Raw genomic sequence first — 26,941 nt, 5'->3', positions numbered from 1 at the left:
GGTTGCAGTTAACTGAGATTGCGCCACTGCACTCCAGCCTGGGTGACAGAGCGAAACTCTATCTCAATAATAAATAAATAAAATTTAAATATATACATAGACAACAGAATCAAGGTTTCAAATGAAGAAAATGGGAATCTTACATCCAGGGAAGAGAAATTAGCAGGAAAGGGGGAGAAAGAAGCTACACCTTTGGAGAAACTCTTATGAAAGTCACAGCCCCAAAACACTAGCCCCCAGAAATACTATTCTAATTATTATAATTTATTTATTATTATAGCATTATTTCATACTCCCCCTCCTCACACCTTATAGCACTCCAGGATATCCACTTATAGAGTGGATTATAATGGAAAGAAACTGTAATACGCAGACCCTTTCTGAGGAAGATTTTTTTTTGTTTTTTTTTTTGAGATGGAGTCTTGTTCTGTCACCCAGGCTGGAGGACAGTGGCGTGATCTCGGCTGACTGCAAGCTCCGTCTCCTGGGTTGAGGCCATTCTCCTGCCTCAGCCTCCCGAGTAGCTGGGACTACAGGTGCCCACCAACACGCCCGGCTAATTTTTTGTATTTTTAGTAGAGATGGGGTTTCACCATGTTAGCCAGGATGGTCTCGATCTCCTGACCTCATGATCCACCTGCCTCTGCCTCCCAAAGTGCTGGGATTATAGGCATTAGCCACCACGCCGAGCCAGAAGAATGTTTTTTTAAGGTAGCCCAAGGTCGAAAGAGGAGACAAAAACAAAGACATAAGAAGAATTTGAAGCTTGCAGTTTCTACAGCTACAGCAAATAGTAAGCACGACAAGTTTTAGCCACACTAACATGACACCTTACACTAAAAACCTATTTATGTCAGTTTTTATTACTCAATCCAAAATATCCAGATTTTAACCAAACATTTACAAAGCATGCCAAAAATCAAGAAAAAAAAATACACTCCAAAAAGACAAATCAATCATCAGAACCAGACTTGTGTATGACACAGATGTTGAGTTATTCAACAGGAATTTTAAAATATAGTGATAAAATATCTCAAGCACCATAATAGAAAAGCAAACAACATATAAGAACAGATAGGTAGGCCAAGCATGGTGGCCCATGCATGTAATCCCAGCACTTTGGGAGGTCGAGATGGGCGGATCACTTGAGGTCAGGAGTTTGAGACCAGCCTGGCCAGTATAGCAAAACCCTACCTCTACTAAAAATACAAAAATTAGCTGGGCGTGGTGGTGTACACCTGTAGTCCCAGCTACTCAGGAAGCTGAGGCAGGAGAATCGCTTGAACCTGGGAGGCGGAGGTTGCAGTGAGCTGAGATCATGCCACTGTACTCCAGCCTGAGTAATAGAGCAAGACTCCATCTCAGAAAAAAAAGAAAGGACAGATACGTAATGAGAGAAGAGAGATGTAAACTCTAAGAAAGAATTTAAAAAATGCTATAAATCAAATGAAAATTTTAAAAATGCCTTTGATGGACTCATCAGTGAACTCTACACAGACAAGGAAATAATCTGTGTTCTTGTAAAGAGATCAATAGAAAATTTCTAAACGAAAATCCAATGAGAAAAAAAATAAGAATAAGAGAATAGAGAATCAAATATTATGGAAATTTTCTAAATGTGTTATGTATGATTAATGGACATACCGGAAGAAGAATAAAGACAGAAGAGAGCACAGTAAATATTTGAAGTAATAATGACTGAGAACTGTCTAAATTATGTAATAGATATGGAATCACAGGTGTGGAAGCCCAGAGAACATCAAGAAGAACAATAACCTTATCCCCTACACCATACCGCTGTTGTAGACACCCCCCAGAAAAGACACATTTAGGCATAAGATATTCCAAGTGCAAAAAAAAAAAAAAAAAAAAGACAAAAAGAAAATGTTGAAAGAAGCCATAGCAAGAAAAACACCTTACCTACAGAGGAGCACATATAACAATTACAGTGTACCTCTCAGGAAAAGCAAGCAAAAATAGGGTGAAATATTTAAAGTGTTGAAAGAAAATAACCACCAATGTAGGATTATATATATTCAGTAAAATTTTTCTTAAAAAAATTTTCCTTAAAATGTTCTTATAGAGATAAGTTCTTCAGGCACAAGAAAAATGATGAGGCAGGAATTTGTAAGTACGTAAAAACAGAAGAGCATCAAACAAGTAATAAATGAAAGTAAAATAAAGTGTTTAATTCTTTCTATTCCTTAATTTAAAAGATAACTGTATTAAACAATAATGGTAACAGTGCATTAGTTGATGATAGCATATAGAAAAATTAAATTGTTAACATCAATGTCACGAAGTACAGAAGGAGGAATTGAGACTTTTTGGTTATAAGGTACCATGCCTGTACTGCACATGAAATGGCAGAGCATTATTTGAAGATGGGCTTCAGTTAGTTCAAAATGAATATTGTATCCTCTAGGGTAGCCAAAAAAGCGTTTTGCTTCGTTTTGCTTTGTTTTGATAGTCTTACTCTGTCACCCACGCTGGAGTGCTGTGGTATAATCTTGGCCCTTGCAAACTGTGCCTGCTGGGTTCAAGCAATTCTCATATCTCAGCCTCCTGAGCAGATGGGATGACAAGCACATGCCACCACACTCAGCCAATTTTGGTATTTTTTATAGAGATAGGTTTTTGCCATGTTGGCCAGGCTGGTCTGAAACTCCAGACCTCAAGTGATCCACCAGCCTCAGGCTCCCAAATAGTATTACAGGCATGAGCCACTGCACCTGGACCGAAAAATGTTTTTATAAGGAAGTGCAATTGATATACTAAGAAAACAATGCAATTTTATAAAATGTTCTGTTAACATCATCAAAAGCAGAAAGAGAAAAGGAGAGAACAAATGCAACAAATAGAAGAGAGTTATAAACATGGTAGGTGTTATCGTAACTTTATAGACAATCACTCTAAATATTCATGGTCTAAATACACAAATTAAAAGACAGAGACTACTTATTAATGGAGAAAGAAGTAAGACTCAAATATATGTTGTCTACAAGATACTCACTTTAAGTATAAAGACCCAGCCACACTAATACTCATCAAAAGAAAGCTAGAGTATTCAAATTTATTTTGGAGAAAGCAATCTGGACAATTTTCAGGAATAAAGAGGGGTAATGATAAAGATGTCGATTCTCCAAGAAGACATAACAATGTTAATTTTAATGGATCTAGCAACAGAGGACAAAAATGCATAAAGCAGGCTGGGCACGGTGGCTCATGCCTGTAATCCCAGAACTTTGGGAGGCCGAGGTGGGTAGATGACAAACTCAGGAGTTCGAGACAAGCCTGACCAACATGGTGAAAACTTGTCTCCACTAAAAATACAAAAATTAGCCCAGCATGGTGGTGCGCACCTGTAATCTCAGCTACTCAGGAGGCTGAGGCAGGAGAATCACTTGAACCTGGGAGGCAGAGGTTGCAGTGAGCTGAGATCGTGCTACTGTACTCCAGCCTGGGCAACAAGAGTGAAACTTTGTCTCAAAAAAAACAAGAGAGAAAAAATATTAAGTAAATGGACGCATAAGTTTGACCTGATCATTTTCAGCTTCATCTGTTTTCACTTCATTCTATTAATACCTTTTCATCAAGATCTGTCTTAACTCAGGGTTCTCATGACCATGAAATGTTATCTACCAAAAGTCCCTAAACGCAAACCTTCACAAAGCTAATGTAGCAGGTTATCATGCATTTCCTCTCAGCTCGTGTTCTTTTTTATTTTTGAGATGGAGTTTCACTCTTGTTGCCCAGGCTGCAGTGCAATGGCACCATCTTGGCTCACTGCAACCTCCACCTCCTGGGTTAAAGCGATTCTCCTGCCTCAGCCTCCCAAGTAGCTGGGATTACAGGCGTGTGCCACCACATCCAGCTAATTTTGTATTTTTAGTAGAGACGGGGTTTTTCCATGTTGATCAGGCTGGTCTCAAACTCCCAGCCTCAGGTGATCCTCCCGCGTCGGCCTCCTAAAGTGCTGGGAACACAGGCATGAGCCACTGCACCCAGCCTTCATGTTTTGTAAATACAGCCATTTTCAATCCTGCCTTTTTATGAGCTTACCAAATGACAAAAGCTTCACATAATTTTTGTCATATTTGTCAAGAAGTTTAAGAATTAAATGGACTTTCATGATAGGACTCTTAGTTTCAGGGTATGCTAAAAAGGAAATAGAATGAAAAATTCACATTCATTTCCTTGCGAATAATATAAAATTTTAAGCCTTATATCCAAAGGTAAGTGAAAAATATTTTTGTCTACCGAGCTTCTTCATTTATTGATTGAAAAAAGAAAAAAATAAAGATCGATTCTTCTTCTCTCCAAGGAAATGAAGCAATGGGAATAGATACAATTATAGAAATGGATAGAAATAGAAATAGAGGAAAAAAATTAAAACAACGTATTTGCATCAACCAACAATTTGAAATCTAAGGCAAGTAAGAAAGAGAGTATATAAAATCAGATTATAACTGCTGCACAATTGTTAGCTTTTGATAAAATACAATTTATTGTCTGATTTACATCCAAATGAATTTCTTCCGGAAAAAAAAAATTATCCTCTTGCTTTCTAGAGCACAATATGTAAGAGGAACATTTTAATTTTAACTTCCCCTCAGTGACTGTGACTCCTTCTGCCTTCTCCATTTTATAAATTATTGACAAAGCGTCAGGAAGATTCCAATTGTGCAACAGCTAATTGGCCCCTCTGGTCATTTTTCAACAGCCCTGAAAAGTTCATTGGTTTTAGATAAAGGCTTTCCTGGAGTTGCAGGCTCAAACATTCTGAGAGTTTGAACAAGTCTATGTTGTTTGGTTTTTAAATGTAACATTGCTTGGCCAAGGCTTGGCAAAAAATTATGAGGTTGGGATACTTGCTTGCTAAGGAAAAAATGAGAATTAGAATTGGCATTTTATATGAAATTAAATTTGAAATGTATATTTTAGAGCAAAAATAGACTTTTGCTAATTTTAGAATTTGGAAAGAATGAATGTTGATATGGACAAGATTCAGTTATTATGAGGAAAGACTTAAAGATAGGTAAACGTAAGTAAAATTTTGTCATAAGCAATATCTTATAAATGTATTTTATAACCCTTAAACTGATTTCAGGAGTTTGGCTTTCAAGATTTATTATTTCCGTCTGCACAATAAAAAATGTCTTTTTGCTGTGAAGTGGCTGGGTATAAAATGAAAGCACGTACAGCTTATATTTAAATTACCAGTGGAACATTTTCCAGTCTCTTTTCCGAATTTTATTTTGGTTGAGAACTGTGATGTCAAAACTCTTTTGACTGACTTCTAGCTTCTATGCCAGTAAGACCTCTGACGTGTGTATGCTGCAAAGGCACATCTGCAGTTGTGACATTAGCTCTTTCTACAGGACGAACTTTAATCCAAGTAGGTGGATGTTTTGTTCCACACTTTGGAGTTATATTCAAATGCTCACAAGAGAAACATCTGAAGGACTATTGGAAAGACTCTATCTTTTATCTCTGATAAAACAGAAATGCAATTACTTGCCAGGATCTTGTTTCCATTCTCCATCTACGTTACTTTTCCTTTGCAGTGCTTTTAGAAAATTATTGTCTTCGTGTTGTGTGTGTGTGTGTTTGCAAATGTGTGTGAGTGTATGTGAAAAGGTGATTAGAAGAGATGAAAGCAATTTTCCATATTGCTTACCTCTGCAAATTTTGTTTTTAAACACATTTCAGTTGTTTATAATAATAAAGTCTTAGAAATTGTATCTCATTTTCTATTATAGGATTCATCCAAGAATTTTCTGTTTTTCTCAATATATGATATGCTCTAGAATAGAGCTTTTTTTCCTCTTTCATCTTCCTTAAACTTTCCTAAAAAATAACATTTTGTTTGATCACCTGTTAAGGGTCTGTTAACTGAAAGGTGATTCACGTAAATAAAAGGAAACAAAGAGTAAATTTAGATAGAAAATAAAAATTGAAAAGAGGAAAAAAATAAGATGAAGAACACTGTTTCAAAATTTAATAAAACTATATTTCCATTCAGATTCATAAATATTTTAAAAGGCTAGGGTTCTTCGGCTGGGCGCGGTGGCTCATGCTTGTAATCCCAGCACTTTGGCAGGCCGAGGCGGGCGGATCACGAGGTCAGGAGATCGAGACCACGGTGAAACCCCATCTCTACTAAAAATACAAAAAAATTAGCCAGGCGTGGTGGCGGGCGCCTGTAGTCCCAGCTACTCGGAGAGGCTGAGGCAGGAGAATGGCGTGAACCCGGGAGGCGGAGCTTGCAGTGAGCCGAGATTGCGCCACTGCACTCCAGCCTGGGTGACAGAGAGAGACTCCGTCTCAAAAAAAAAAAAAAAAAGGGCTAGGGTTCTTCAAACATTCTTCCAGGAAGTTGATTTTCAAAGTATTCTTATTTTCAATTAGGAAAATGAAGGGATACAATTTAGATTATGTCAATCTCAATTCAAATGAAGACATTTTGTTTTACTTTTTGAAACTCTAGAATGTAATAATCTGAACATAATCTGAAATTATGTCCAATATGTATATTAAGAATAATCATGGCTGAGCGCGGTGGCTCATGCCTGTAATCTCAGCACTTTGGGAGGCCGCGGGGGGTGGATCTCGAGGTCAGGAGATGGAGATCATCCTGGCCAACACGGTGAAACTCCGTCTCTACTAAAAAAAATACAAAAAATTAGCCGGGCGTGGTGGCGGGCACCTGTAGTCCCAGCTACTCTGGAGGCTGAGGCAGGAGAATGGCGTGAACCCGAGAGGCGGAGCTTGCAGTGAGCCAAGATCATGCCACTGCACTCCAGACTGGGCGACAGAGCGAGGCTCCGTCTCAAAAAAAAAAAGAATAATCACTTAGAGGCACTACTTGTAGCTTAAATTAAGAGATTAAAAATGGATTTGTGTGAAACAGAAGTAATGATTCAGCACCACTCTAGATTTCAAATGGTTATTTGAGAAGCTTCCTATCATTTTGAGCCATCTTGTGCAACAGGATCATCACAATTTTTGTAAAGACAGTTTCTCACTACACTGCAATTTCTCCACTCTACACGGTTTTGATTCTTCATTTCTGTATCTGTGCTGCATGCATTCAGGATGCAGGAAGAGCATTGGTATTGTTTTTCCTCCTTGAGTTGGAGAACTGTAATTACTGAAAGCAGACATTTATACACCTTATTTACCCTGGCATTTCAAGGCATTCCAAAATTGTGATGAAGAGACACATTCATGTTTACAAATTTTCAGAAAAAAAAAAAAAAAAACTTCAATGTTCCCTTTGTTTTACTAAATGAGGAAGTTTATTTTGTAACTGGTTTGGCTCAAATTGCAGAAGGTCACCCGCACATCCAGATGTTGACCATATCCTCGCTGTACAATCTGGTGGTGGGAGGTTTGTTTGTATGTGCTTTGGTAGCCAGAGATCACAAATAGTAGTTCTGTGTGCTTGATATCTGTTGTCCTCAAAAGTCATGTGATCAGAAAGAAAGACAGTCCAAATGAGGAATGAAAATACAGCACTGCACACTTCTGCACATTTGGGCATGGACTCCCAGCACCCTTCATGTCATCTACACAGCAAGCTATTGTGTCAGTGAGTACAGGGCTCACGTTGGACATTGTTCAAACATTATGTTGCTTTGTACCTACCTGTACAACTTTCAAAATCAAAAAGTTATATCTATCATTGACAAAAAATTAAGTCACTGGATATTGTTGCAACATTTATTTGCAAACAAAGTACAGATGCCATTATTAGCCAGTAAGAAGAAGGAAAAAAAACTAAATTTAACGAGTTATTTGATTGTCTCTTAAATGGCACTATAGTGTTGATTACTAAACAGCAGGGTCATTATAATAGAACACCAGTGCATCTCTATACACTAGAAGCAGTGGGAATACAAGATTATATAATAAATTGGAAAAATAAATGTGAACTCAAAATGTATTTTCCATCTCTGTCAGCGGCAGCAGCAGCAACTTTTAACCAAAGCTACTTCTTAGTGTAATCCTAACACCCATAGATCAATACTAGTGCTGGCCTTTGGTAAAGGAACCCAGGGTCCTCAGGCTAGTTGGTTCCATGTCTTAAAGTGAAAAAAAAAATTACAATGAATCAGAAACATTTTGTTACAAAGGATCAAAGATACTTTCCAAACTTAAGGGGAAGTATGGAAAGTTTCAACTTAAAGACTGTTCTACCAGTCTACTTCTAAAAGTATGAACACACAAAACAACTACTGGAACTCAGAAATTTAATAAAGGATTATGTTTTATTCTTCATGGCACAGTTCAAATCTTCCACTCATACTCCATTTGCTGGAATTCAGTCACATGACCACAACTAACTGTAAGGAAGATGAGAAATATGTCTTAATTTTGTGTCCTAGAAGGAAATTGAAATCACCTGTTAGTAATTAGTCAAACTCTATCTCTGTATGCAAGAAAAAAATAAACCAAGGACTTCTGAGTAACCAAAGTCAATATAGAAAAAAAATAAGTACTGTCTCCTAAAGCAGGATTTGGCAAATTTTTTTCAGTAAGAGGTGAGATAGTAAACATTTTAGGCTTCACAGACCATATGGTATCTGTTACAACTACTCAATTCAGCTATTGTCTTACAAAACAGTCATAATCAATACCTAAATGAATAGATATGGCTGTCTAAATAAAACTTGATTTATAAAAACCAGTGGCAGCCGGGCGTGGTGGCTCAAGCCTGTAATCCCAGCACTTGGGAGGCCAAGGTGGGTAGATCACTTCAGGTCAGGAGTTCAAATCCATCCTCGCCCACATGGTGAAACCCCATCTCTACTAAAAATACAAAACAGCCGGGCATGATGGGGAGCACCTGTAATTCCAGCTACTTGGGAGTCTGAGGCAGGAGAACTGCTTGAACCCAGGAGGCAGAGGTTGCAGTGAGCCAAGATCAAGCTACTGTACTCCAGCCTGGCCAACACAGTAAGACTCCATCTCAACACGAACAACAGGCTAGGCGTGGTGGCTCAGGCCTGTAATCCCAGCAGTTTGGGAGGCCAAGGCAGGTCGATCATGAGGTTAGAAAATGAAGACCATCCTGGCTAACACAGTGAAACCCCATCTCTACTAAAAATTCAAAAATTAGCCAGGCGTGGTGGCAGGTGCCTGTAGTCCCAGCTACTCGGGAGGCTGAGGCAGGAGAATGGCGTGAAGCCGGGAGGCAGAGCTTGCAGTGAGCCGAGATTGTGCCACTGCACTCCAGCCTGGGCGACAGAGTGAGACTCTGCCTCAAAAAAAAAAAAAAAAAAATCAGTGGCAAGCCCAGGATAGTTTACCAATGCCTACTGTAAATGAAGGAAAACATATACAGTGGTTGACACACATATTAACTTGTGAGAAAGACAGCCCCAGTGTTAATCGGTACTGGTCATCACACAGAAAAAATAAGTAGAAAAAGCATTTAACCACACTCCAGGGAAACAAATTAGTCAAACGTCTTCAATGCAGAGTAGATTTATTCCTAGGAGAAAAATTCTCTAGCTACATCTAAAAATTATAATGAGATAAAAAATATACAATTTTAGTAGTGACAATAGAGCAGATCAATATACTGACAAGAACATGGGTCATGATAACAGTATGGCACATTATTTCAGGGTGAACCGTGAGTTGCATAAAACAAAAGCTATTGTGAAGGTGTGGACATTAAACATTATTGATTTGGCACAATTTAGGCTCAACCATAAATTAGACCTGTGCCTTGATAACTTGATAAGAAATCATTGATTCCAGATCTTAAGATCTTGACTTGTGTATAAGAATATTTATTTTTCATTATAACCTGGTATATTTATGATAATCATAGAAATATAAACTTGGAAAAAAATAAAAACAATAATGAAAAGAGACAATTTAAATCAATGGTACTTATAAAAGTATTTATAAATAGTATTTTTAGATTATGATATGACATGCATTCCAATCAGTTTTATAATCATAGTATGTTTATGATTGGTCTGCTTTTATGATGTTAAAGCATTTTAAAGAATATGTTTTGTTGGAATTGTGATTTTAATTAAAAATGTAAATGTGTTTAATTACATTTTTAGTAAATATATGTGTTAACAAAATGTTTAACCTCTTAAATGCATTCAGATATATGATTTTTTAGTAATATGTAAATATTTAGAGGGACTGAATCTTTAATATTTGAAACATGAGAACTGATTTGGAAGTCAATAAAATCAAACACTATTCAAAGTTCAAATGGTTCTTTGCATTTTTACCAAAACTTTTAGCAATTAAATAAGCTACTCAGCCGGGCACGGTGGGTCATGCCTGTAATCTCAGCACTTTGGGAGGCCAAGGCTGGTGGATCATGAGGTCAGAAGTTTGAGACCAGCCTGACCAATATTGTGAAACCCTGTCTCTACTAAAAATACAAAAATTAGCTGGGCGTGGTGGCGGGCGCCCGTAATCCCAGCTACTCAGGAGGCTGAGGCAGGAGAACAGCTTGAATCCAGGAGGCGGAGGTTACAGTGAGCTGAGATCACTCCACTGCATTCCAGCCTGGACAAGAAAGTGATACTTCGTCTCAAAAAAAAAAAAAAAAGCTACTCACAAACCAAAAAACTACATTAAAACACAAAAATATACCAAACTAAAAAACCCTATCATGAAGTAAACATACAAATGTCTTTCAGAAAAAAAAAAAAAAGCAAGTATTTAAAATTTCAGGCCAGGCGTGGTGGCTCACACCTGTAATCCCAGCACTTTGGGAGGCTGAGGTGGGTGGATCACAAGGTCAGGAGATCGAGACCATCCTGGCTAACACGATGAAATCCCGTCTCTACTAAAAAAAAAAAAAAAAAAAAATAGCTGGGTGTGGTGGCGGACGCTTGTAGTCCCAAGCTACTTGGGAGGCTGAGGCAGGAGAAGGCTTGAACCTGGAAGGCAGAGGTTGCAGTGAGCTGAGATCGCACCACTGCACTGCAGCCTGGGGGACAGAGTGAGACACTGTCTCAAAAAAAAAGAAAAATTTTCATCATCAGCAATTAGAAAGTCAAATATTTTAAAAATACAACTCTATTCACCAAAGCAGACCCTCCATATGTTAGCACTGATAGTTTGTCTCTGCTTCAGTGTTTTCTGCTATTTATATTTAAGCACTCAGAATACTGAATGGCCTTTTAACCTCACAGTTGTAACTAAGTCAACAAGTAACGCCCAAAGCAGATCTGTGGGGTTGGAGGAGGCTAAGGAAAGATTTTGTGTCTTTTCTTAAAAAAACTGATGATAGGTTGGAGACAACAATGAAAAATTATTTCTCATGAGACAAAATAGCTGCTACTGTTACATCTGCTGTTGTTAAAATTATTATCCAAAGAATAGAAATGATTTGTTAATTAATTAATTATATATAATGCATCCCTTATTATCTAAAATAAATATAGGGATAATGCTGTAGGTTTCATAAAAATAATTGTGCTTTAGTTTATAAAATGCATTTTGTGTATATCAACATCAGTATCTGGAGAGATATATACCCTCATCCTCTCATCCTCCCACCACAGACTTTTTAAAATACTGAGTGAAACTAAAAAAATACATTAAAGAATTAATAATCTTTGTTCAATTCTATAGGAGTGCATAGCAGATGTTATTTTATTTTCCAGCAACATTTTTCTACCTCATGTGCTAAGATGATTGGGCCTGGTCAATTGGAGATTTTCATATAGGGTAATGTTACGATTTTTGGTGATAGAAAAGTTTGGTGACATGAAAAGTTTTCTAATAATATTTTTAGGAGACATGAAGGATTTCAAAGAAGTACAGCAGTTCTTTTGTCTGTCTTGACAATTCACAATGATAGGGACAGGAGACAGAGAAATACTGGGTAGAAGAGGGCGGTTCCCTGGCAAAGGTCCCACCCTCAAGCCTGGACACCAGCAGCCATAAATGAGAAGAGGCACTCCTGTTTTCATGCCCAAAAAGTTGCGTTTTGACCCACCACATCCCCCTATCCTGTACCCATATATACCTTGAACCTCAGGCTCCAGAAGGAGATGAGGCAGACGAGCAGCAGAATGATGCAGCCAAGGAGAGAAGAGAAGGAGTATCTGAATGCCAAGAGGAGTTCGGCTGGGGACAATCAGAGAGGAGTCTGCCACTGGACAGCCAAACTCGAGGGGACGATCATCTTCCCACTCTATCCCCCTTCGAGCTCTCCATCCATCCCACTGAGAGCCATGCACACCACTCAGTAAAACCCCACATTCACTCTTCAAGTCCGTGTGTGACCTGATTCTTTGTGGACTCCAGAGAAGAACCTGGGTGCCAAGAGGGCACTGAACTGGTAAACACTTAAGCTGTCTGCAGACAGCAGAGCAAAAAGACAACTGTAACACACACCCACTTGGGCTTATGGAGTCACAGACACACACCCCTAGACACTACTGTGGGGCCAGAGCCCCAGGGGCTCACCTTGGCTCCTGCACCTGCCATTTGCACATCATGCAACAGGGGCGTGCCTCTCTGTTAAGCCAGGGGGATCCAGGGAACTCTCTCATTTCAACACACTTCAGAGAAACAACCATCATCCCAGGATCCACAGAGGAGGTAATTCTTGCTTTCTTCAAGCTCGAATCAATTAGAATTTTCATGAGAAGCCTGGAGTGTTTAAAATAGCTGATCATGAAATTTTATATTGTGATAATAAACAAGCAGTGGCTTTTAGGCATCAGAGATGCAAAATCTCAATCATGTCTATTTTATGTTCCTGTCAAACATTCAGGAAATACTGAACATCATAGCTGCAATCATAGGAGGAGGATTAGGGTTGAGCCCTCTCTATTCTTGGTTTGAGAAGCTCATGAAGGCTTTTGTTTTCTTCAATGGCACACAATTCCTGCAAATCACAGGGAAGCTACAGTTCCCATGCTTAGTACAAACGTGGAGAAAACCCTGCTAGGGGGACATGAAAAGTTTTCTAATATTTTTAGGAGACATGAGGGATTTCAAATAATTATGCAAATGAATCATGCTGTGTACCATTTAGCACTTTTTATTATTTCACAGATTAGTACCATTTAGTACATGAGCAGTGAAAACCTCTGTCAGAGTTGTTAAAAGCATGGAGCATCTGTACGCAGAATGCTGACATTAGCAGCCCAGAAAATGTGGACAACTGTAACCATAAATTAGAGAAATTACTAAGGAGAGCCTTACAGAGAAAGACAAAGATTTGATGGGACACAGATGTCTAATGTCTCCACATATGTGTATAATTTCATGGCTGTTCCTTATGATATTTTGAAGATTTTATGCTCATTCTTTTGGGGAATAGCACTTTCAACACTCCCCCAGTCAACAGCTAGAGGCAGCAGTCCCAGATATAAATTATTAAAAAATATTACATTAAAAACTTATCCTTGCTCATTGTATCAACAGCTCCATTCTTGCAAAAAGTAAGGGTCAACTACAAGTGTGTGCATTCAACAAGGAGAAAGAAATATGTGATTATGTTTTTACAACCATCTGCAATATCCTGGACCTCATCAATGAGTTATCATTTTTTAAAAGTTACAGAAGAGCTGGAGTGAGTTTTTCTGCTTCTCAATGTTTCCTGAGTCTAGTGGTCCACAGACTAGGGCCAGGGACAAGGATGTGTGGCCTGTGCAGTTGCAAAGGACTCCATACTTAGAAGGCCTCTGCATTTGGTATAAGCTTTCTGGGAGTATCTAGAAATACTAAATAAATTTTGAACAAGGGACTTGCATTTTCATTTCCTGGGGGACCCTGCAAACACACAACTGGTTCTCCCAGTGAAGCTCAGAATACTATGGACCCTATGGAAGTCTATATTCACTCTCAAAGCATATCACCCAATGAGCACTGTACTGCCCTGCAACATAGGAGAAAGCAGCGTGAGGAGGTACTATCTATACATGCCTTTTTAAAAATTTTGGCCTTTAGACCATTTATAAACCAGTGAGCCAGTCAGAGAATGTAAACTCTGCTACCAATCTGGCATTTCTAAACATATCTTGTTTTTAAAAGTATTCAATGGGATTTTTCCACTTGGGCTACAGTGAAGTAATTTGTGGCAAGCAGCATCACTACCAAGAACAGCTGGAATAACAGAAAAAAATTTAAACATACAGATGTTTGAAGACATTTGAGAGCTACCAAGGCAGCCAGGATGTGAAAGCAGGAAAAGGAGAACTGCAGAGAAATAAATTCAATATTCAGTATGGCTTTTCTTTCTTTTTCAAACTTTTGAGAACACTTGCCAAATTTGTGTATAGGGCAAAGCAGCTGAGAATTGTTATAGAGGGCTACTGCTAAGAGGAAAATGATGATCAGAGATTCATCAATCTGACCATTTTGAAGAAATAAAAATCACATGGCAGGACTGTCAAGGAATTCAGAATTTGTGAAGTCAATATCCTGGAGAGGGGAAGAGTTAAAAGAAGGCAGTCCTGTCTGATATTAAAGCATTTGCTGCATTTTTAAGCTCCATGGGAGAAAAAACTAAGAAGACAAGCAGTGAGTCAGTGAAAATCACAGTATACAGCTGTCCACAGTCCTGATGTGGAAAAAAAACAAAGTGGAGTTTGAGAGTAAGCAAGGGCTTAAAGACCATAGGTAATACCCAAAGCTCTAAGTTAGGACACCAGTAACAGGAGAAGGGATGGAAAGAGGAAGATGAAACCTTATAAAACTGGAAACCAGGCTTGAGTGAGCTCCATCTTTGACTGGATTATGGTAATCGGCTCCCCTGGCTGAGCTGCTTGCCAGAAGATGGGGTGAAGACTTTGTGGAAGAAGAAAACATTATTCAGAGGGGCTACAGGTCTTCATAGCAATTTCTAGAACTTAATAAATAATTAGAGATAAAGGCAAAAAAATATAAATAGGAACACAAGTGAAGGAAATATTGAAGTTGTCAGATACATACTTTAAAAACACCATTAAATATGTTCAATTAGAAAGATGACAAAAGGGGTTGTTTCTTGTAGAGCTGTTTGAGTTCTTTGTAGATTCCAGATATTAGACTTTTGTTGGATGCACAGATTGCAACGATCCTGTCCCAATCTGTAGATTGTTTACTCTGTTGATCACATCTTTTTCTGTTCAGAAGCTTTTTAGTTTAATTAATCCCATGTACTTGTCTACTTTTGCTTCTGTTTCATTTGCTTTTGAGGTAATAGTCATGAATTATTTTCCCTAGGCTAATATCCAAAAGAATTTTTCCCAAGTTTTCTTCTAGGCCTTTTACAGTTTCAGGTCTTACATTTAAGTCTTCAATCCATCTTGAGATAATTTTTATGTATAGTGAGGGATATGGGTCCAGTTTCAGTCTTCTGCGGGTGGCTAGCCAGCTTTCCCAGTGTAACATACTGATTAGGGTGTTGCTTCCCAGGGTATGTTTTTGTCTACTTTGTCAAAGATCAGTTCACTGTATGCATGTGGCTTTTTTTCTGGATTCCCTCTGTTCCATTGATCTATGTCTCTTATTTACATACCAGTACCAGGCTGTTTCGGTTACTGCAGCTTTGTAATACAATTTGAAGCCAGGTAATGTGCTGACCCAGCTTTGTTTTTTTTTGTTTAGGATTGTCTTTTCTAAGTCTTTGAAAAATCATGTTTGTATTTTGATGGGGATTGCATTGAATCTGTAGATTGAAAAGTGAGCACAGGAAATGAATGGACATTTTTTCAAAAGAAGATATGCAAGGAGTCAACAAGCACATGAAAACATGCTCAGCATCACAGATCATCAGAGAAACGCAAATTACAACCACAGTGAGATACCATTTTACACCAGTAAGAATGGCGATCATTAAAAAGTCAAAAAATAAGAGATGCTGGTGAGGGTGCAGAGAAGGAACATTTGGCATGCTGTTGGTGGGATGTAAATGAGCACAACCTCTAGAGAAACAGTATGGATTTTTCAAAGAACTAAACACAGAGCCACCATTTGATATAACAATCCCACTACTGCATATCTACCCAAAAGAAAAGAAAAAATTATATCAAAAGACATCTGCACTTGTATGTTTATTTCTGCACTATTCACAATAACAAAGATAGAGAACAAACCTAAACACCCATTAAGGTACACCGGATAAGGAAAAGGCAATATATCTATATGTATTCGTATTTGTGATTATGTTACATATACACTTTATATATAATATATAATTGTATAATTATATGAATTCATATATTATTACATATTATTAAGTATATAATGTAATTATATATATATAAAATGTGTATGTATGTACACATCAAGGACTACTACTCAGCCATAAAAAGGAATGAAATCATGCCTTTTGCAGCAACATGGATGAAACTTGAGGCCCTTATCTTTTTTTTTTTTCTTGGAGATGGAGTCTCGCTCTGTCTCCAGGCTGGACTGCAGTGGTGCGATCTCGGCTCACTGCAACCTAATTGCCTCCTGGCTACAATGTTCATTATTTTCAGTGACGGCTGCATGAAAAGTCCAGACTTCACCACCATGTGACGTATCCGTGTAATGAAACTGCACTTATACCCTCTAAATCTATAAAAATAATTTTAAAAAGAAGCGAAAAGATGACAAAAGGTGTAATTATACCAATGAACAGGGATCTTTAAAAAATAAAGTGAAAATGAAGAACTAAGAATTTATATATTTTAAAATGGAAACTTAATGAAGGAGTTATACAGGAATTGGGCAAACTGAAGACAGGATTACTGGTCAGTAGGAAAAATAGATCAGTAGACCCAGGAGCGGTGGCTCACGCCTGTAATCCCAGCACTTCGAGAGGCTAAGGCAGATGGATCCTGAGGTCAGGAGATCAAGACCATCCTGGATAGCAGGGTGAAACCCTGTCTCTGCTAAAAATAAAAAATGTTAGCTGGCTGTGGGGGCACGTGCCTGTAATCCCAGATACCCAGGAGGCTGAGGCAGGACAATCACTTGAACCTGGGAGGCAGAGGTTGCTGTGAGCCAAGATCGCGCCACTGCACTCTAGCCTGGGTGACAGAGCGAGACTCCGTCTGGGAAAAAAAAAAAATTTCAGTATAAGATATACGGGCCCTGCGCAGTGGCTCATGCCTGTAATCTCAGCACTTTGGGAGGCCAAGGTGGGCAGATAACTGGACGTCAGGAGTTCGAGACCAGCCTGAGCAACATGGAGAAACCTTGTCTCTACTGAAAGTACAAAAATTAGCCAGGCATGGTGGCAGGTGCCTGTAATCCTGGCTACTCAGGAGGCTGAGCCAGGAAAATCACTCGAACCTGGGAGGCAGAGGTTGCAGTGAGCTGAAATTCCGCCATTGCACTCCAACCTGGGTGACAAGAGTGAAACTCCATCTCGAAATAAATAAATAAATAAACAAACAAACAAACAAACAAAATAAAGAAGATATACAGGCAGAAGCTTATAGCTGAGAAAGGCTTAAAAACAGACGTACCGGCCAGACACTGTGGCTCACGTCTGTAATCCCAGCACTTGGGAGGCCGAGGCAGGCGGATCACGAGGTCAGGAGATCAGGAGCATCCTGGCTAACACGGTGAAACCCAATCTCTACTAAAAATACAAAAAAAATAAGCCGGGCTTGGTGGCGGGTGCCGGTAGTCCCAGCTACTCGGGAGGCTGAGGCAGGAGAATGGCGTGAACCCGGGAGGCGGAACTCGCAGTGAGCCGAGATTGTGCCACTGCACTCCAGCCTGGGCGGCAGAGCGAGACTCTATCTCAAAAAAAAAAAAAAACAAAAACAAAACACAGACGTGCCTGTGCATATGCACACACAGAAAAGAGCATATGAAATATATAGGAGATGGTGACATTCTTGTAATCAAAGTCCCATAAAGACAGGAGAGAGAATTCTTTAGTAGCAATATTGGAAGAGTTAATGGCCCATATTTTTACAAAACTAAAAAAGAACTCAAGCCACAAATCCAAAAAGTGCAATAAACACAAACATGGTAAAGACAAAGAAAATGACTAAGAGGATTTTCACCAACGGGCCTGTGTAAAATAAAAATAGAAAGATTCCCTAAGCAGAAGAAAAAGTAACAGAAAAAACCTGAAAATTCAGGAAAGAATGAAGAATACAAGGACCCATAAATGTGTGGTCATAACTAAATAAATATTGACTGTACAACAATCATGACAATGCCTTGTGAGATTTAAAATACATGCAGAATGAGACAACATTAAAATTATACAAAGTAGGAGCAAGAGTGCATTGAGCTAGCATTTTACTTTCCGGAACAGTGTATGAAATGGCAAGGTTTCTAATTTATATTTGATTGTAGTCAGTCATTTATTTATATTTGAATCCCCAAGACAATCAGTAGAGGAATGTTTGGCTACCAATCTATCTGAGAAAAATTTGACTAACGGGGAGGATGGAATAAATTTAGGCAGGCCAAAGCCCCACTAATGACTCGGAAAGTCAGACAGCATGCCACATTGTACGTTGAGACACCTTAGAAAAGTGCAGAGTCCACAAAGACTAGATAGAGGAGGTGAATTCCAGATGGTGGAAAACCCCTCAGAAGCGAGTTGGATGTCATTTGTTGCTTTTCCTATTGGCTCACTTATAATTCTGGGCTGAGATTTTGGGCTTGGTCCAGGCAGAGAGTTCTACTGAGGCACCAGCAGAGCTGTGGGTTGTTGTGGGGGATTGTGATTAAAAAATTGGAGACTCAAGGTCCTCAACATACGTCTGACTTTCCCTTTGCAGCATTTACGGTAGCCTGAAATTATGAGGGGCTGGAAGATAAAGAGCTAACCCAAAACCTCTGTAAATTAGTAGGTAACTTCTCAGAGCCCAAGGATGCGGGAGAAACAAAAATTCACCTAATAGACAGCCAGCTAAGGATGCACCAGGGCACAGTTGAAAGGGCTAAAGAGGAGCTGTGGACCTGTGTGGTCATCTGAAGTTGTGTGCTATGGGGGCACTTCCTGATTTTAAATATCTAGCGACTCAGAATCCCAGAGTAGCCACCAGAAGATGGGACTTACCTAGAAAGGAACAAAACACCAACTATTGCAGTAGTCACACAGTGTACAAGTTGGAGACTTAAGGGACCTCAATCCAATGATGGTTTCTCCTTTAAGATGTTTATCAAATTCATTGGTTTTTTATGACTGTATAGTATTCCATGGTGAATATATAACACATTTTCCTTGGTTTTTAACCATTAATAGACACTTAAGTTGTTTCCTTATCCTGGCTATTGTGAATAATGCTGAGGGTCAGGTTAAGTGAAATAAGACTGCCACAGAAAGACACACACTGCAAGGTGTCTCATATGTTGAAATCTGAAATGTTGTTCTCATGGAAGGACAGAATTGAATAGTGGTTACTAGAGGATGGGAAGGGTAGGTGGGAGAGGGAGATGGGGAGAGATTGGTCAACAGGTACAAAGTTACAGTTAAAATAGAAGGAATAAATTGTGCTGTTCTATTGTAGAGCAGGATGATTAGTTAATACCAATGTATATTTCAAAGCAGCTAGCAGAGAGATTTCTGAATATTCTCATCACAAAGAAATAAATGTTAAGATGATGGATATTCTAATTACCCTGATTTGATCATTACACAATGTATACATGTATCAAAACATCACATTTTACCCAAAACATGTACAATTATTATGTGTCAGTCATATAAAAATACACTTGTCTAGGCTGGGAATGGTGGCTCACACCTGTAATCCCAGCACTTTGGGAGGCAGAGGTGGGCGGATCACCAGGTCAGGAGATCAAGACCATCCTGGCTAACATGGTGAAACCCCATCTCTACGAAACATACAAAAATATTAGCTGGGCTTGGTGTCGGGTGCCTGTAGTCCCAGCTACTCGGGAGGCTGAGGCAGGAGAATAGCGTGAACCCGGGAGGTGGAGCTTGCGGTGAGCTGAGATCATGCCACTGCACTCCAGCCTGAGCAACAGAAAGAGACTCCGTCTCAAAAAAAAAAAAAAAAAAAGTGTATATATATATATATATATATGTATATGTCTAATTCTGAAGCTCTATAGTGCAAGAGTCATAACACACTCTGAGAAGCACAGTAGAATTTCCCACAACATCTTGATGATCAAGAGAAATGGCCCAAGGCTGGGTGCAGTGGCTCACAAGTGCAAGTACTAACACTATGAGAGGCTGTGGCAGGAGCATAACTTGAAGCAAGGAGCTCCAGACCAGCCCAGGCAACAGAGCCAGACCCCATCCCCACAAAAAGTTTTAAAATCTAGCCAGGCATGGTGGTGCCCACATGTAGTCTGAGCTACTCAGGAGGCTGAACTGGGAGGATCCCTTGAACCCAGGAGTTTGAGGTTACAGTGAGCCTTGATGGTGCCACTGCACTCCAGCCTGGGCAACAGAGCAGGGTTCTCAGAAGAAAGTCTGAAGTACTACATCCTAGCAACAGGAAAAAAATCACTCACAGGTTGTGTCTCACCAAACCCACACTCTGCTCACCTATTCCTGACTGGGTGAAGGAACCGGCCCTACATTCCTTTGGCCTAGGAGAGGAAAAGGTGGCCCCTGTTTCCCTTAGAAGATAGCCTCATTCAAAGACTCAAGGTGCTAAAAGAAAGATAAAAGCAGAAATCAATCATCCAGTGAACAAACATATTAGAGAAAATCAACAAAACCAGAAGCTGTTTCTTTAAGAAAAATCATAAAAGATAAATCCCTAACAAGACTCATTAAACCTGGAGCATTGGTAGAGAGGCCAGAAGGAACACATTTAGACAACAGAACTAAACAATCACCAAGAATGAAAATGAACAAAGACAAATAGGTTCACTATCTACCCTAAAGAAATGCACATCATACTGAAAGAAGTAAAAGAGAAACTGTTCATGTATCAGAAGATTTGATATTATAAAGACGTTATACACTTCCAAAGTAACCTGTAAATTTAGTATGATTGCAAACAAGATCAAAGGAGATTCCATAGTGGAAAGTGAGAAGCTGATTCTAAATTTTAAAAGAAACTCAATAGTTCAAGTATAGCTAAGGCAATCCTGGAGGAAAAAGACAAGAATGGAAGAGTTATATTACCTGATATGAGGGTGTACAGTAGGCCAAAGTAGTTAAGATGGAGTAATGCTGGCAAAAGGAAAAACAAAAAGAAAGGAAAAGAAAGAAAGGGAGAGAGAGAGAAAGAGGGTGGGAAGGAAGGAAGGAAGGAAGCAAGCAAGGAAGGAAAGAAGGAAGGAAGGGAGGAAGGAAGGAAGGGAGGGAGGAAGGAAGGGAGGGAGGAAAGAAAAAGCCAATGAAAAATAATAGTCTAAAAACAAATCCACATATACATGACCATGGTTTATGACAAACGTGACTGTGTACTGCAATAGGGAAAGGGTACCTTTTTTTTTTTTTTTTTTGAGATGGAGTCTTACTCTGTCACCCAGGCTGGAGTGCAGTGGAGCAATCTCTGCTCACAGCAAGCTCTGCCTCCCGAGTTCACGCCATTCTCCTGCCTCAGCCTCCCGAATAGCTGGGACTACAGGCACCCGCCACCATGCCCAGCTAATTTTTTGTATTTTTAGTAGAGATGGGGTTTCACCGTGTTAGCCAGGATGGTCTCGATCTCCTGACCTCGTGATCCACCTGCCTCAGCCTCCCAAAGTGCTGGGATTACAGGCGTGAGCCACTGCGCCTGGCCTAAGGGTACCATTTTCAATAAATGATTTAGAACCAGCTGGATAGCCACATGGAAAAATAAAATATCTTCACTTCTACCTTAAAGCAAACTGAAAAGAACAAAAGGTCAAGTGAATTAATTTCAGATCTCAGTGTGAAACACAAAATAATAAATATTTAAAAGAAAATATTAAAAATTTTTGTAACTTTATAATAGGATATGAGTTCATAAACTGAACCTATAAATTGTTAGCCACAGGAGAATAAATGATAACTCAAACTATATTAGGATTAAAAACTTTCATCTAAAGATTCCATTGAGAGAGTGAAAAGATAGGCCACAGTGTGTTGTATACAAACTAAAAACTCATATCCAAAATAAAGAATACCTAAAAATTAATCAGATAAAGACAGACAATGTAATTTTGAAGATAGCCAAACAACTTGAAAAGGTACTTCAAAGAATATGACATCAACTATTTTATAAACATATGAAAAATGTCCTTTTTTTTTTTGAGACGGAGTCTCTCTCTGTCACCTGGAGTGCAGGCTGGAGTGCAGGGGCACCATCTCAGCTCGCTGCAACCTCCACCTCCTGGGTTCATGCCATTCTCCTGCCTCAGCCTCCCGAGTAGCTGGGACTACAGGCGCCCGCCACCACGCCCGGCTAATTTTTTGTATTTTTTGTAGAGACGGAGTTTCACCATGTTAGCCAGGATGGTCTCGACCTCCTGACTCATGATCCGCCCACCTCGGCCTCCCAAAATGCTGGGATTACACATGTGAACCACCGTGCCTGGCTGAAAAATGTCCATGTTTAATAATCCTCAGGGAGATGCAAAGTCAAGTCACAATGTAATAGCACAAGACATTCCCTATAATGGCTAAAATAAAAAGACAATACAAAGTGCTGACAAAGATAAACAGCAACAGGAATTCTCTCCTACACAACTGGTGGGACAGTTAATTAATATAATGATTTTGAAAAACTCTTGAACAATATCTACTAAAAGCTAAACATGGGCATCCTCTATGATCCAGCAGTTCCTCTCTCTCAGGCATATTCTCATGAATATGTATATATAGTTTTCAACAGACATGCAATAATGTATATAGAAGCCACACTGCCAAACTAGAAACTATCCAACATTTATCACCATTAAAATATTGGAGTGTATTTACACAATGGAATTCTATGTAATGAAGTCAACAAATGATTGCTACACATACCAGGCATTTATCTCACAAGCGATTTTGACTGAAAGATGTCAGACAGAAAACAGGGATTTGGGTGTGATTCTATTGGTATACAATTCAGAGACAGGCAAACAAATGTATGCTGATAGAAGTGAGGACATTAGTTACCTGTGAGAAAGACAAATATAACTATATGGGGAACTTTTGGGAGTCTGATATTTCTGATCTTGGTGCTGATTACATGTATGTGATCCATTTCTGTTAATTTATCAAGACATGACTTATTCCTTCTATATTTATAAATATGGTATACTTCAATAAAAAGTTAGGTAATCATAAAAAATTTGCTTATGTTCTCTCTCATCAGTTTTTAAAGCAGAGTGGGTGGGATAAAGACAGTGTAGTACCACTCTCCAGAAAAAAAGAAAATGGTATATTTTGGTGTCTTTTAAAATGAAAAATGTGTATCTTAAGGAGTGTAATAACACATCTCCATGTTTAACAAAGCCTTCCATGACTTGGTCCTGTGTTGCTTGGTGAGTGTGCACTAAGTAGAAAAAATAAACGTAGCAAGTGTGAAGAAGTTCAGCTGTGAGGGCAGTGGAGTGTAGCCACAGGGGTTGGCTTTGCGAGAAAGGCAAGCTCTTCTCTCCATTATAATGGACCCCCAGTCCCATGCATGAGCTCTGGAGGATCATAGCATGTGTTGGTCACTGCCCTGTCCTTTGAGCAGTCTGGGGATGGTATTTGACGTGATGCTTAACTGGTAACCTAATAAAAGTGATGTTGCCATCCAACATGTCAGTTGTCTCTATTTCCAGGAGAATCAAGGCTGCTGCCTCTGACAAAGAGATAAAAAGTGATGACTTACTCCAGATAAACTGCTGCAGTCTCTGGATCCACTGTGGTGCTGTCCTGAAGCACTTGAAGAAGAGCATGCTGGCTTTGTTCTACCCCATTTTCCCTCTGTTTCAACCAGTCCCTGAGTTGCAAAATGTAGTTCCTTCACCATTTTTTTCAATGATCCAGTTATACTAAATACCCTCTGATTTTTAAAAACACTAGATTAACTTGAGTGTTAATAAAAAGAGGCTGCATATAATTTCACCAGCACTCTTTCTGTCTTTTACTGTGTCCACATTCAGGATTCTCTGCACACGTTTCTCTGTACAACTATTCTTCTTCTATGATTAAGAGAACCTTCTCACTCTTTCTGTAGCCTACCACCTGTCTACACCCAACTCCTGGAGGCTCAGCTTCTAACCCAAACTGTCTCATCAAAGCTTGTTCCAAACAAAATCAACCTGAAAGGAAAATTATTTTGCCAGCAGCCCAAATAATAGCTGTTAGGCAACAGGGGTACCTTAACGGCGCCGGTTCCACGTTCTTCTCCCCTCCTTGACCGGGCACTGTCTGAACCCGCCAAAGGAGGGCCAATCAGAAGGAAGCATCTCCCGCCTTCCCTTGGGCCCGCCCCACGTAGGCTCAAGGGATATAAAACCCAGCACACCAGCAGCTCTCTCTCTTCTTCTCCCTTCTCTTCTCTTCCTTCTCCGCTCGACACCTCCAATAAAGATCTCTTGAGTGCGACCGGTGTAGTCTGATCCTTGCCCGGCCTCTTTCAATAGCATTTTCTCCTTTTTGTAAAATATGCATCCTGTGTTAATTTCCAGGTTAAAATGTTTAACCTGGAAATGTTACAAGTTCCTACTTTACCCAAATGCAACTCTGCTAAAATACCGAATGCCTTAAAAGAGGTAAAAACCCAAATAGCATTGAAAACCAATGATACACGTCAGAGTATTTTTAAAGTCAGGAGTATGTTTCGCTGTCTTCAAGGCTGATGGATCTGAACTGCTCTGCACTGTTATTATAAACTATGCATGACTTGCCAATTGCCATCCCTTAAGTGGGAAGAGAGATACCTTGGGGCTCACTTAGTACTCCTGCTGTGAGGTACACATTCTAACAGAAAGAAACTGGGCAACCCACCTGCCAGAGATGTAGAGAAACATAACAATTAAGAACATGGGGCCGGGCGGCTGGGCACGGTAGCTCACGCCTGTAATCTCAGCACTTTGGGAGGCCGAGGTGGGCAGATCACCTGAGGTTGGGAGATTGAGACCAGCCTAACCAACATGGAGAAACTCTGCCTCTACTAAAAAAAAAAAAAAATACAAAATTAGCCGGGCATGGTGGCACATGCCTGTAATCCCAGCTACACAGGAGGCTGAGGCAAGAGAATTGCTTGAACCTGGGAGGCGGGGTTGCAGTGAGCCGAGATCCCTCCATTGCACTCTAGCCTGGGCAACAAGAGTGAAACTCCGTCTCAAGGAAAAGAAAAAAAAAATTACGGCCAGGCATGGTGGCTTATGTCTGTAATCCCAGCACTTTGGGATTACCTCTGCCTAGGTAGGCAGACCACGAGGTCAGGATCCAGACCAGCCTGACTAACATGGTGAAAACCCATCTCTACTAAAAATACGAAAATTAGCCGGGCTTGGTGGCGCGCGCCAGTAATCCCAGCTACTCGGGAGGCTGAGGCAGGAAAATGGCTTGGACCCGCGAGGTGGAGGTTGCAGTGAGCCAAGATTGCACTATTGCACTCCAGCCTGGGCGACAGGGCAAGACTCCCTCTCAAAAGTAAATAAATAAATAAATAAATAATTACAAAGTAACCAATTCAGGAAACCGAGAGGAGAGGTTTGGGAAGTGGTTTAGTGAGGTAATCCACATTTTCTGATGATAAATTGTTGCTCGGTTAATTTATTAATCAGAAAGGAATAAACCGGCCTGGCGTAGTGGCTCACGCTTGTAATCCCAGGACTTTGGAAGGCTGAGCGAGGCAGATCGCTTGAGCCTAGGAGTTCCAGACCCTCCTGACCAACGTGGAGGAACCCCGTCTCTACTGAAAAAAAAAATACAAAATTAGCAGGGCATGGTGGCACATGACTATAGTCCCAGCTACTCGAGAGGCTGAGGCAGGAAAATGGCTTGGACCCGGGAGGCGAAAATTGCAGTGAGCAGAGATTGCGCCCCTGCACTTCAGCCTGGGTGACAGAGCAAGACTCCCTCTCAAAAAATAAATAAATAAATAAATTTACAAAGTAACCAATGCAGGAAACCGAGAGAAGTTTGGGAGGTGGTTTAGTGAGGTAACCCATACTGTCTGATGATAAATTGGCACACGGTCAATTTATTAATCACAAATGAATAAATCAGCCTGGAGTGGTGGCTCACACTTGTAATCCCAGGACTTTGGAAGGCAGAGCAGGGCAGATCGCTTGAGCCTAGGAATTCCAGATAGTACTGACCAACATGGAGAAACCCCGTCTCTACTAAAAATAAATACACAATTAGCCAGGCATGGTGGCACATGCCTGTAATCCCAGCTACTTGGGAGGTTGAGGCAGGAGAATGGATTAGAACCGGGAGGTGAGGTTGTAGTAAGCCGAGATTGCACCCCTGCACTCCGGCCTGGGTGACAGAGCGAGACTCTGTCTCAAAAAAAAAAAAAAAAAAAAAATTATAAAGTAACCATGTAGGAAACCGAGAGGAGAGGTTTCAGAGGTGGTTTAGTGAGGTAATCCATATTTTCTGATGATAAATTGGCGCCCGGTCAATTTATTAATCAGAAAGGAATAAATTGGCCTGGCGTGGTGGCTCACCCTTGTAATCCCAGGACTTTGGAAGGCAGAGCGGGGCAGATCGTTTGAGCCTAGGAGTTCCAGACCCACCTGGGCAACATGGTGAAACCCGGTTTCTTAACAGAAAAACAGAACAAAAACGCCAAAAATTAGCCGGGCGTGGTGGGCCGCGCAGGTAGTCCCAGCTACTCTGAAGGCTGAGGTAAGAGGATTCCTTGAGCCCAGGAAGTCGAGGTTGCAGTGAGCTGTGATGGCACTGCTGCACTCCAGCCTGGGCGACAGAGTGAGACTCTCTCTAAAAAAAACAAAGAAAAAGAAAGTAAATAAAATCGGTAAATCAAGGAACAGCTTGACACTTTATTATTGAGAGAAATAGAGGCAGCATTTAGCAGGCACCAATGTTCACTTAGTGGGAACTGCAGGTGTTCCCCAGACAGGATGCTGCTTCTTTTCCAAAGGAAAT

Source organism: Hylobates moloch, unplaced genomic scaffold, assembly GCF_009828535.3.
Source record: "Hylobates moloch isolate HMO894 unplaced genomic scaffold, HMol_V3 SCAFFOLD_3, whole genome shotgun sequence".
NCBI classification, from domain to species: domain Eukaryota; kingdom Metazoa; phylum Chordata; class Mammalia; order Primates; family Hylobatidae; genus Hylobates; species Hylobates moloch.
Note: the sequence above shows the minus strand (reverse complement) of the source record.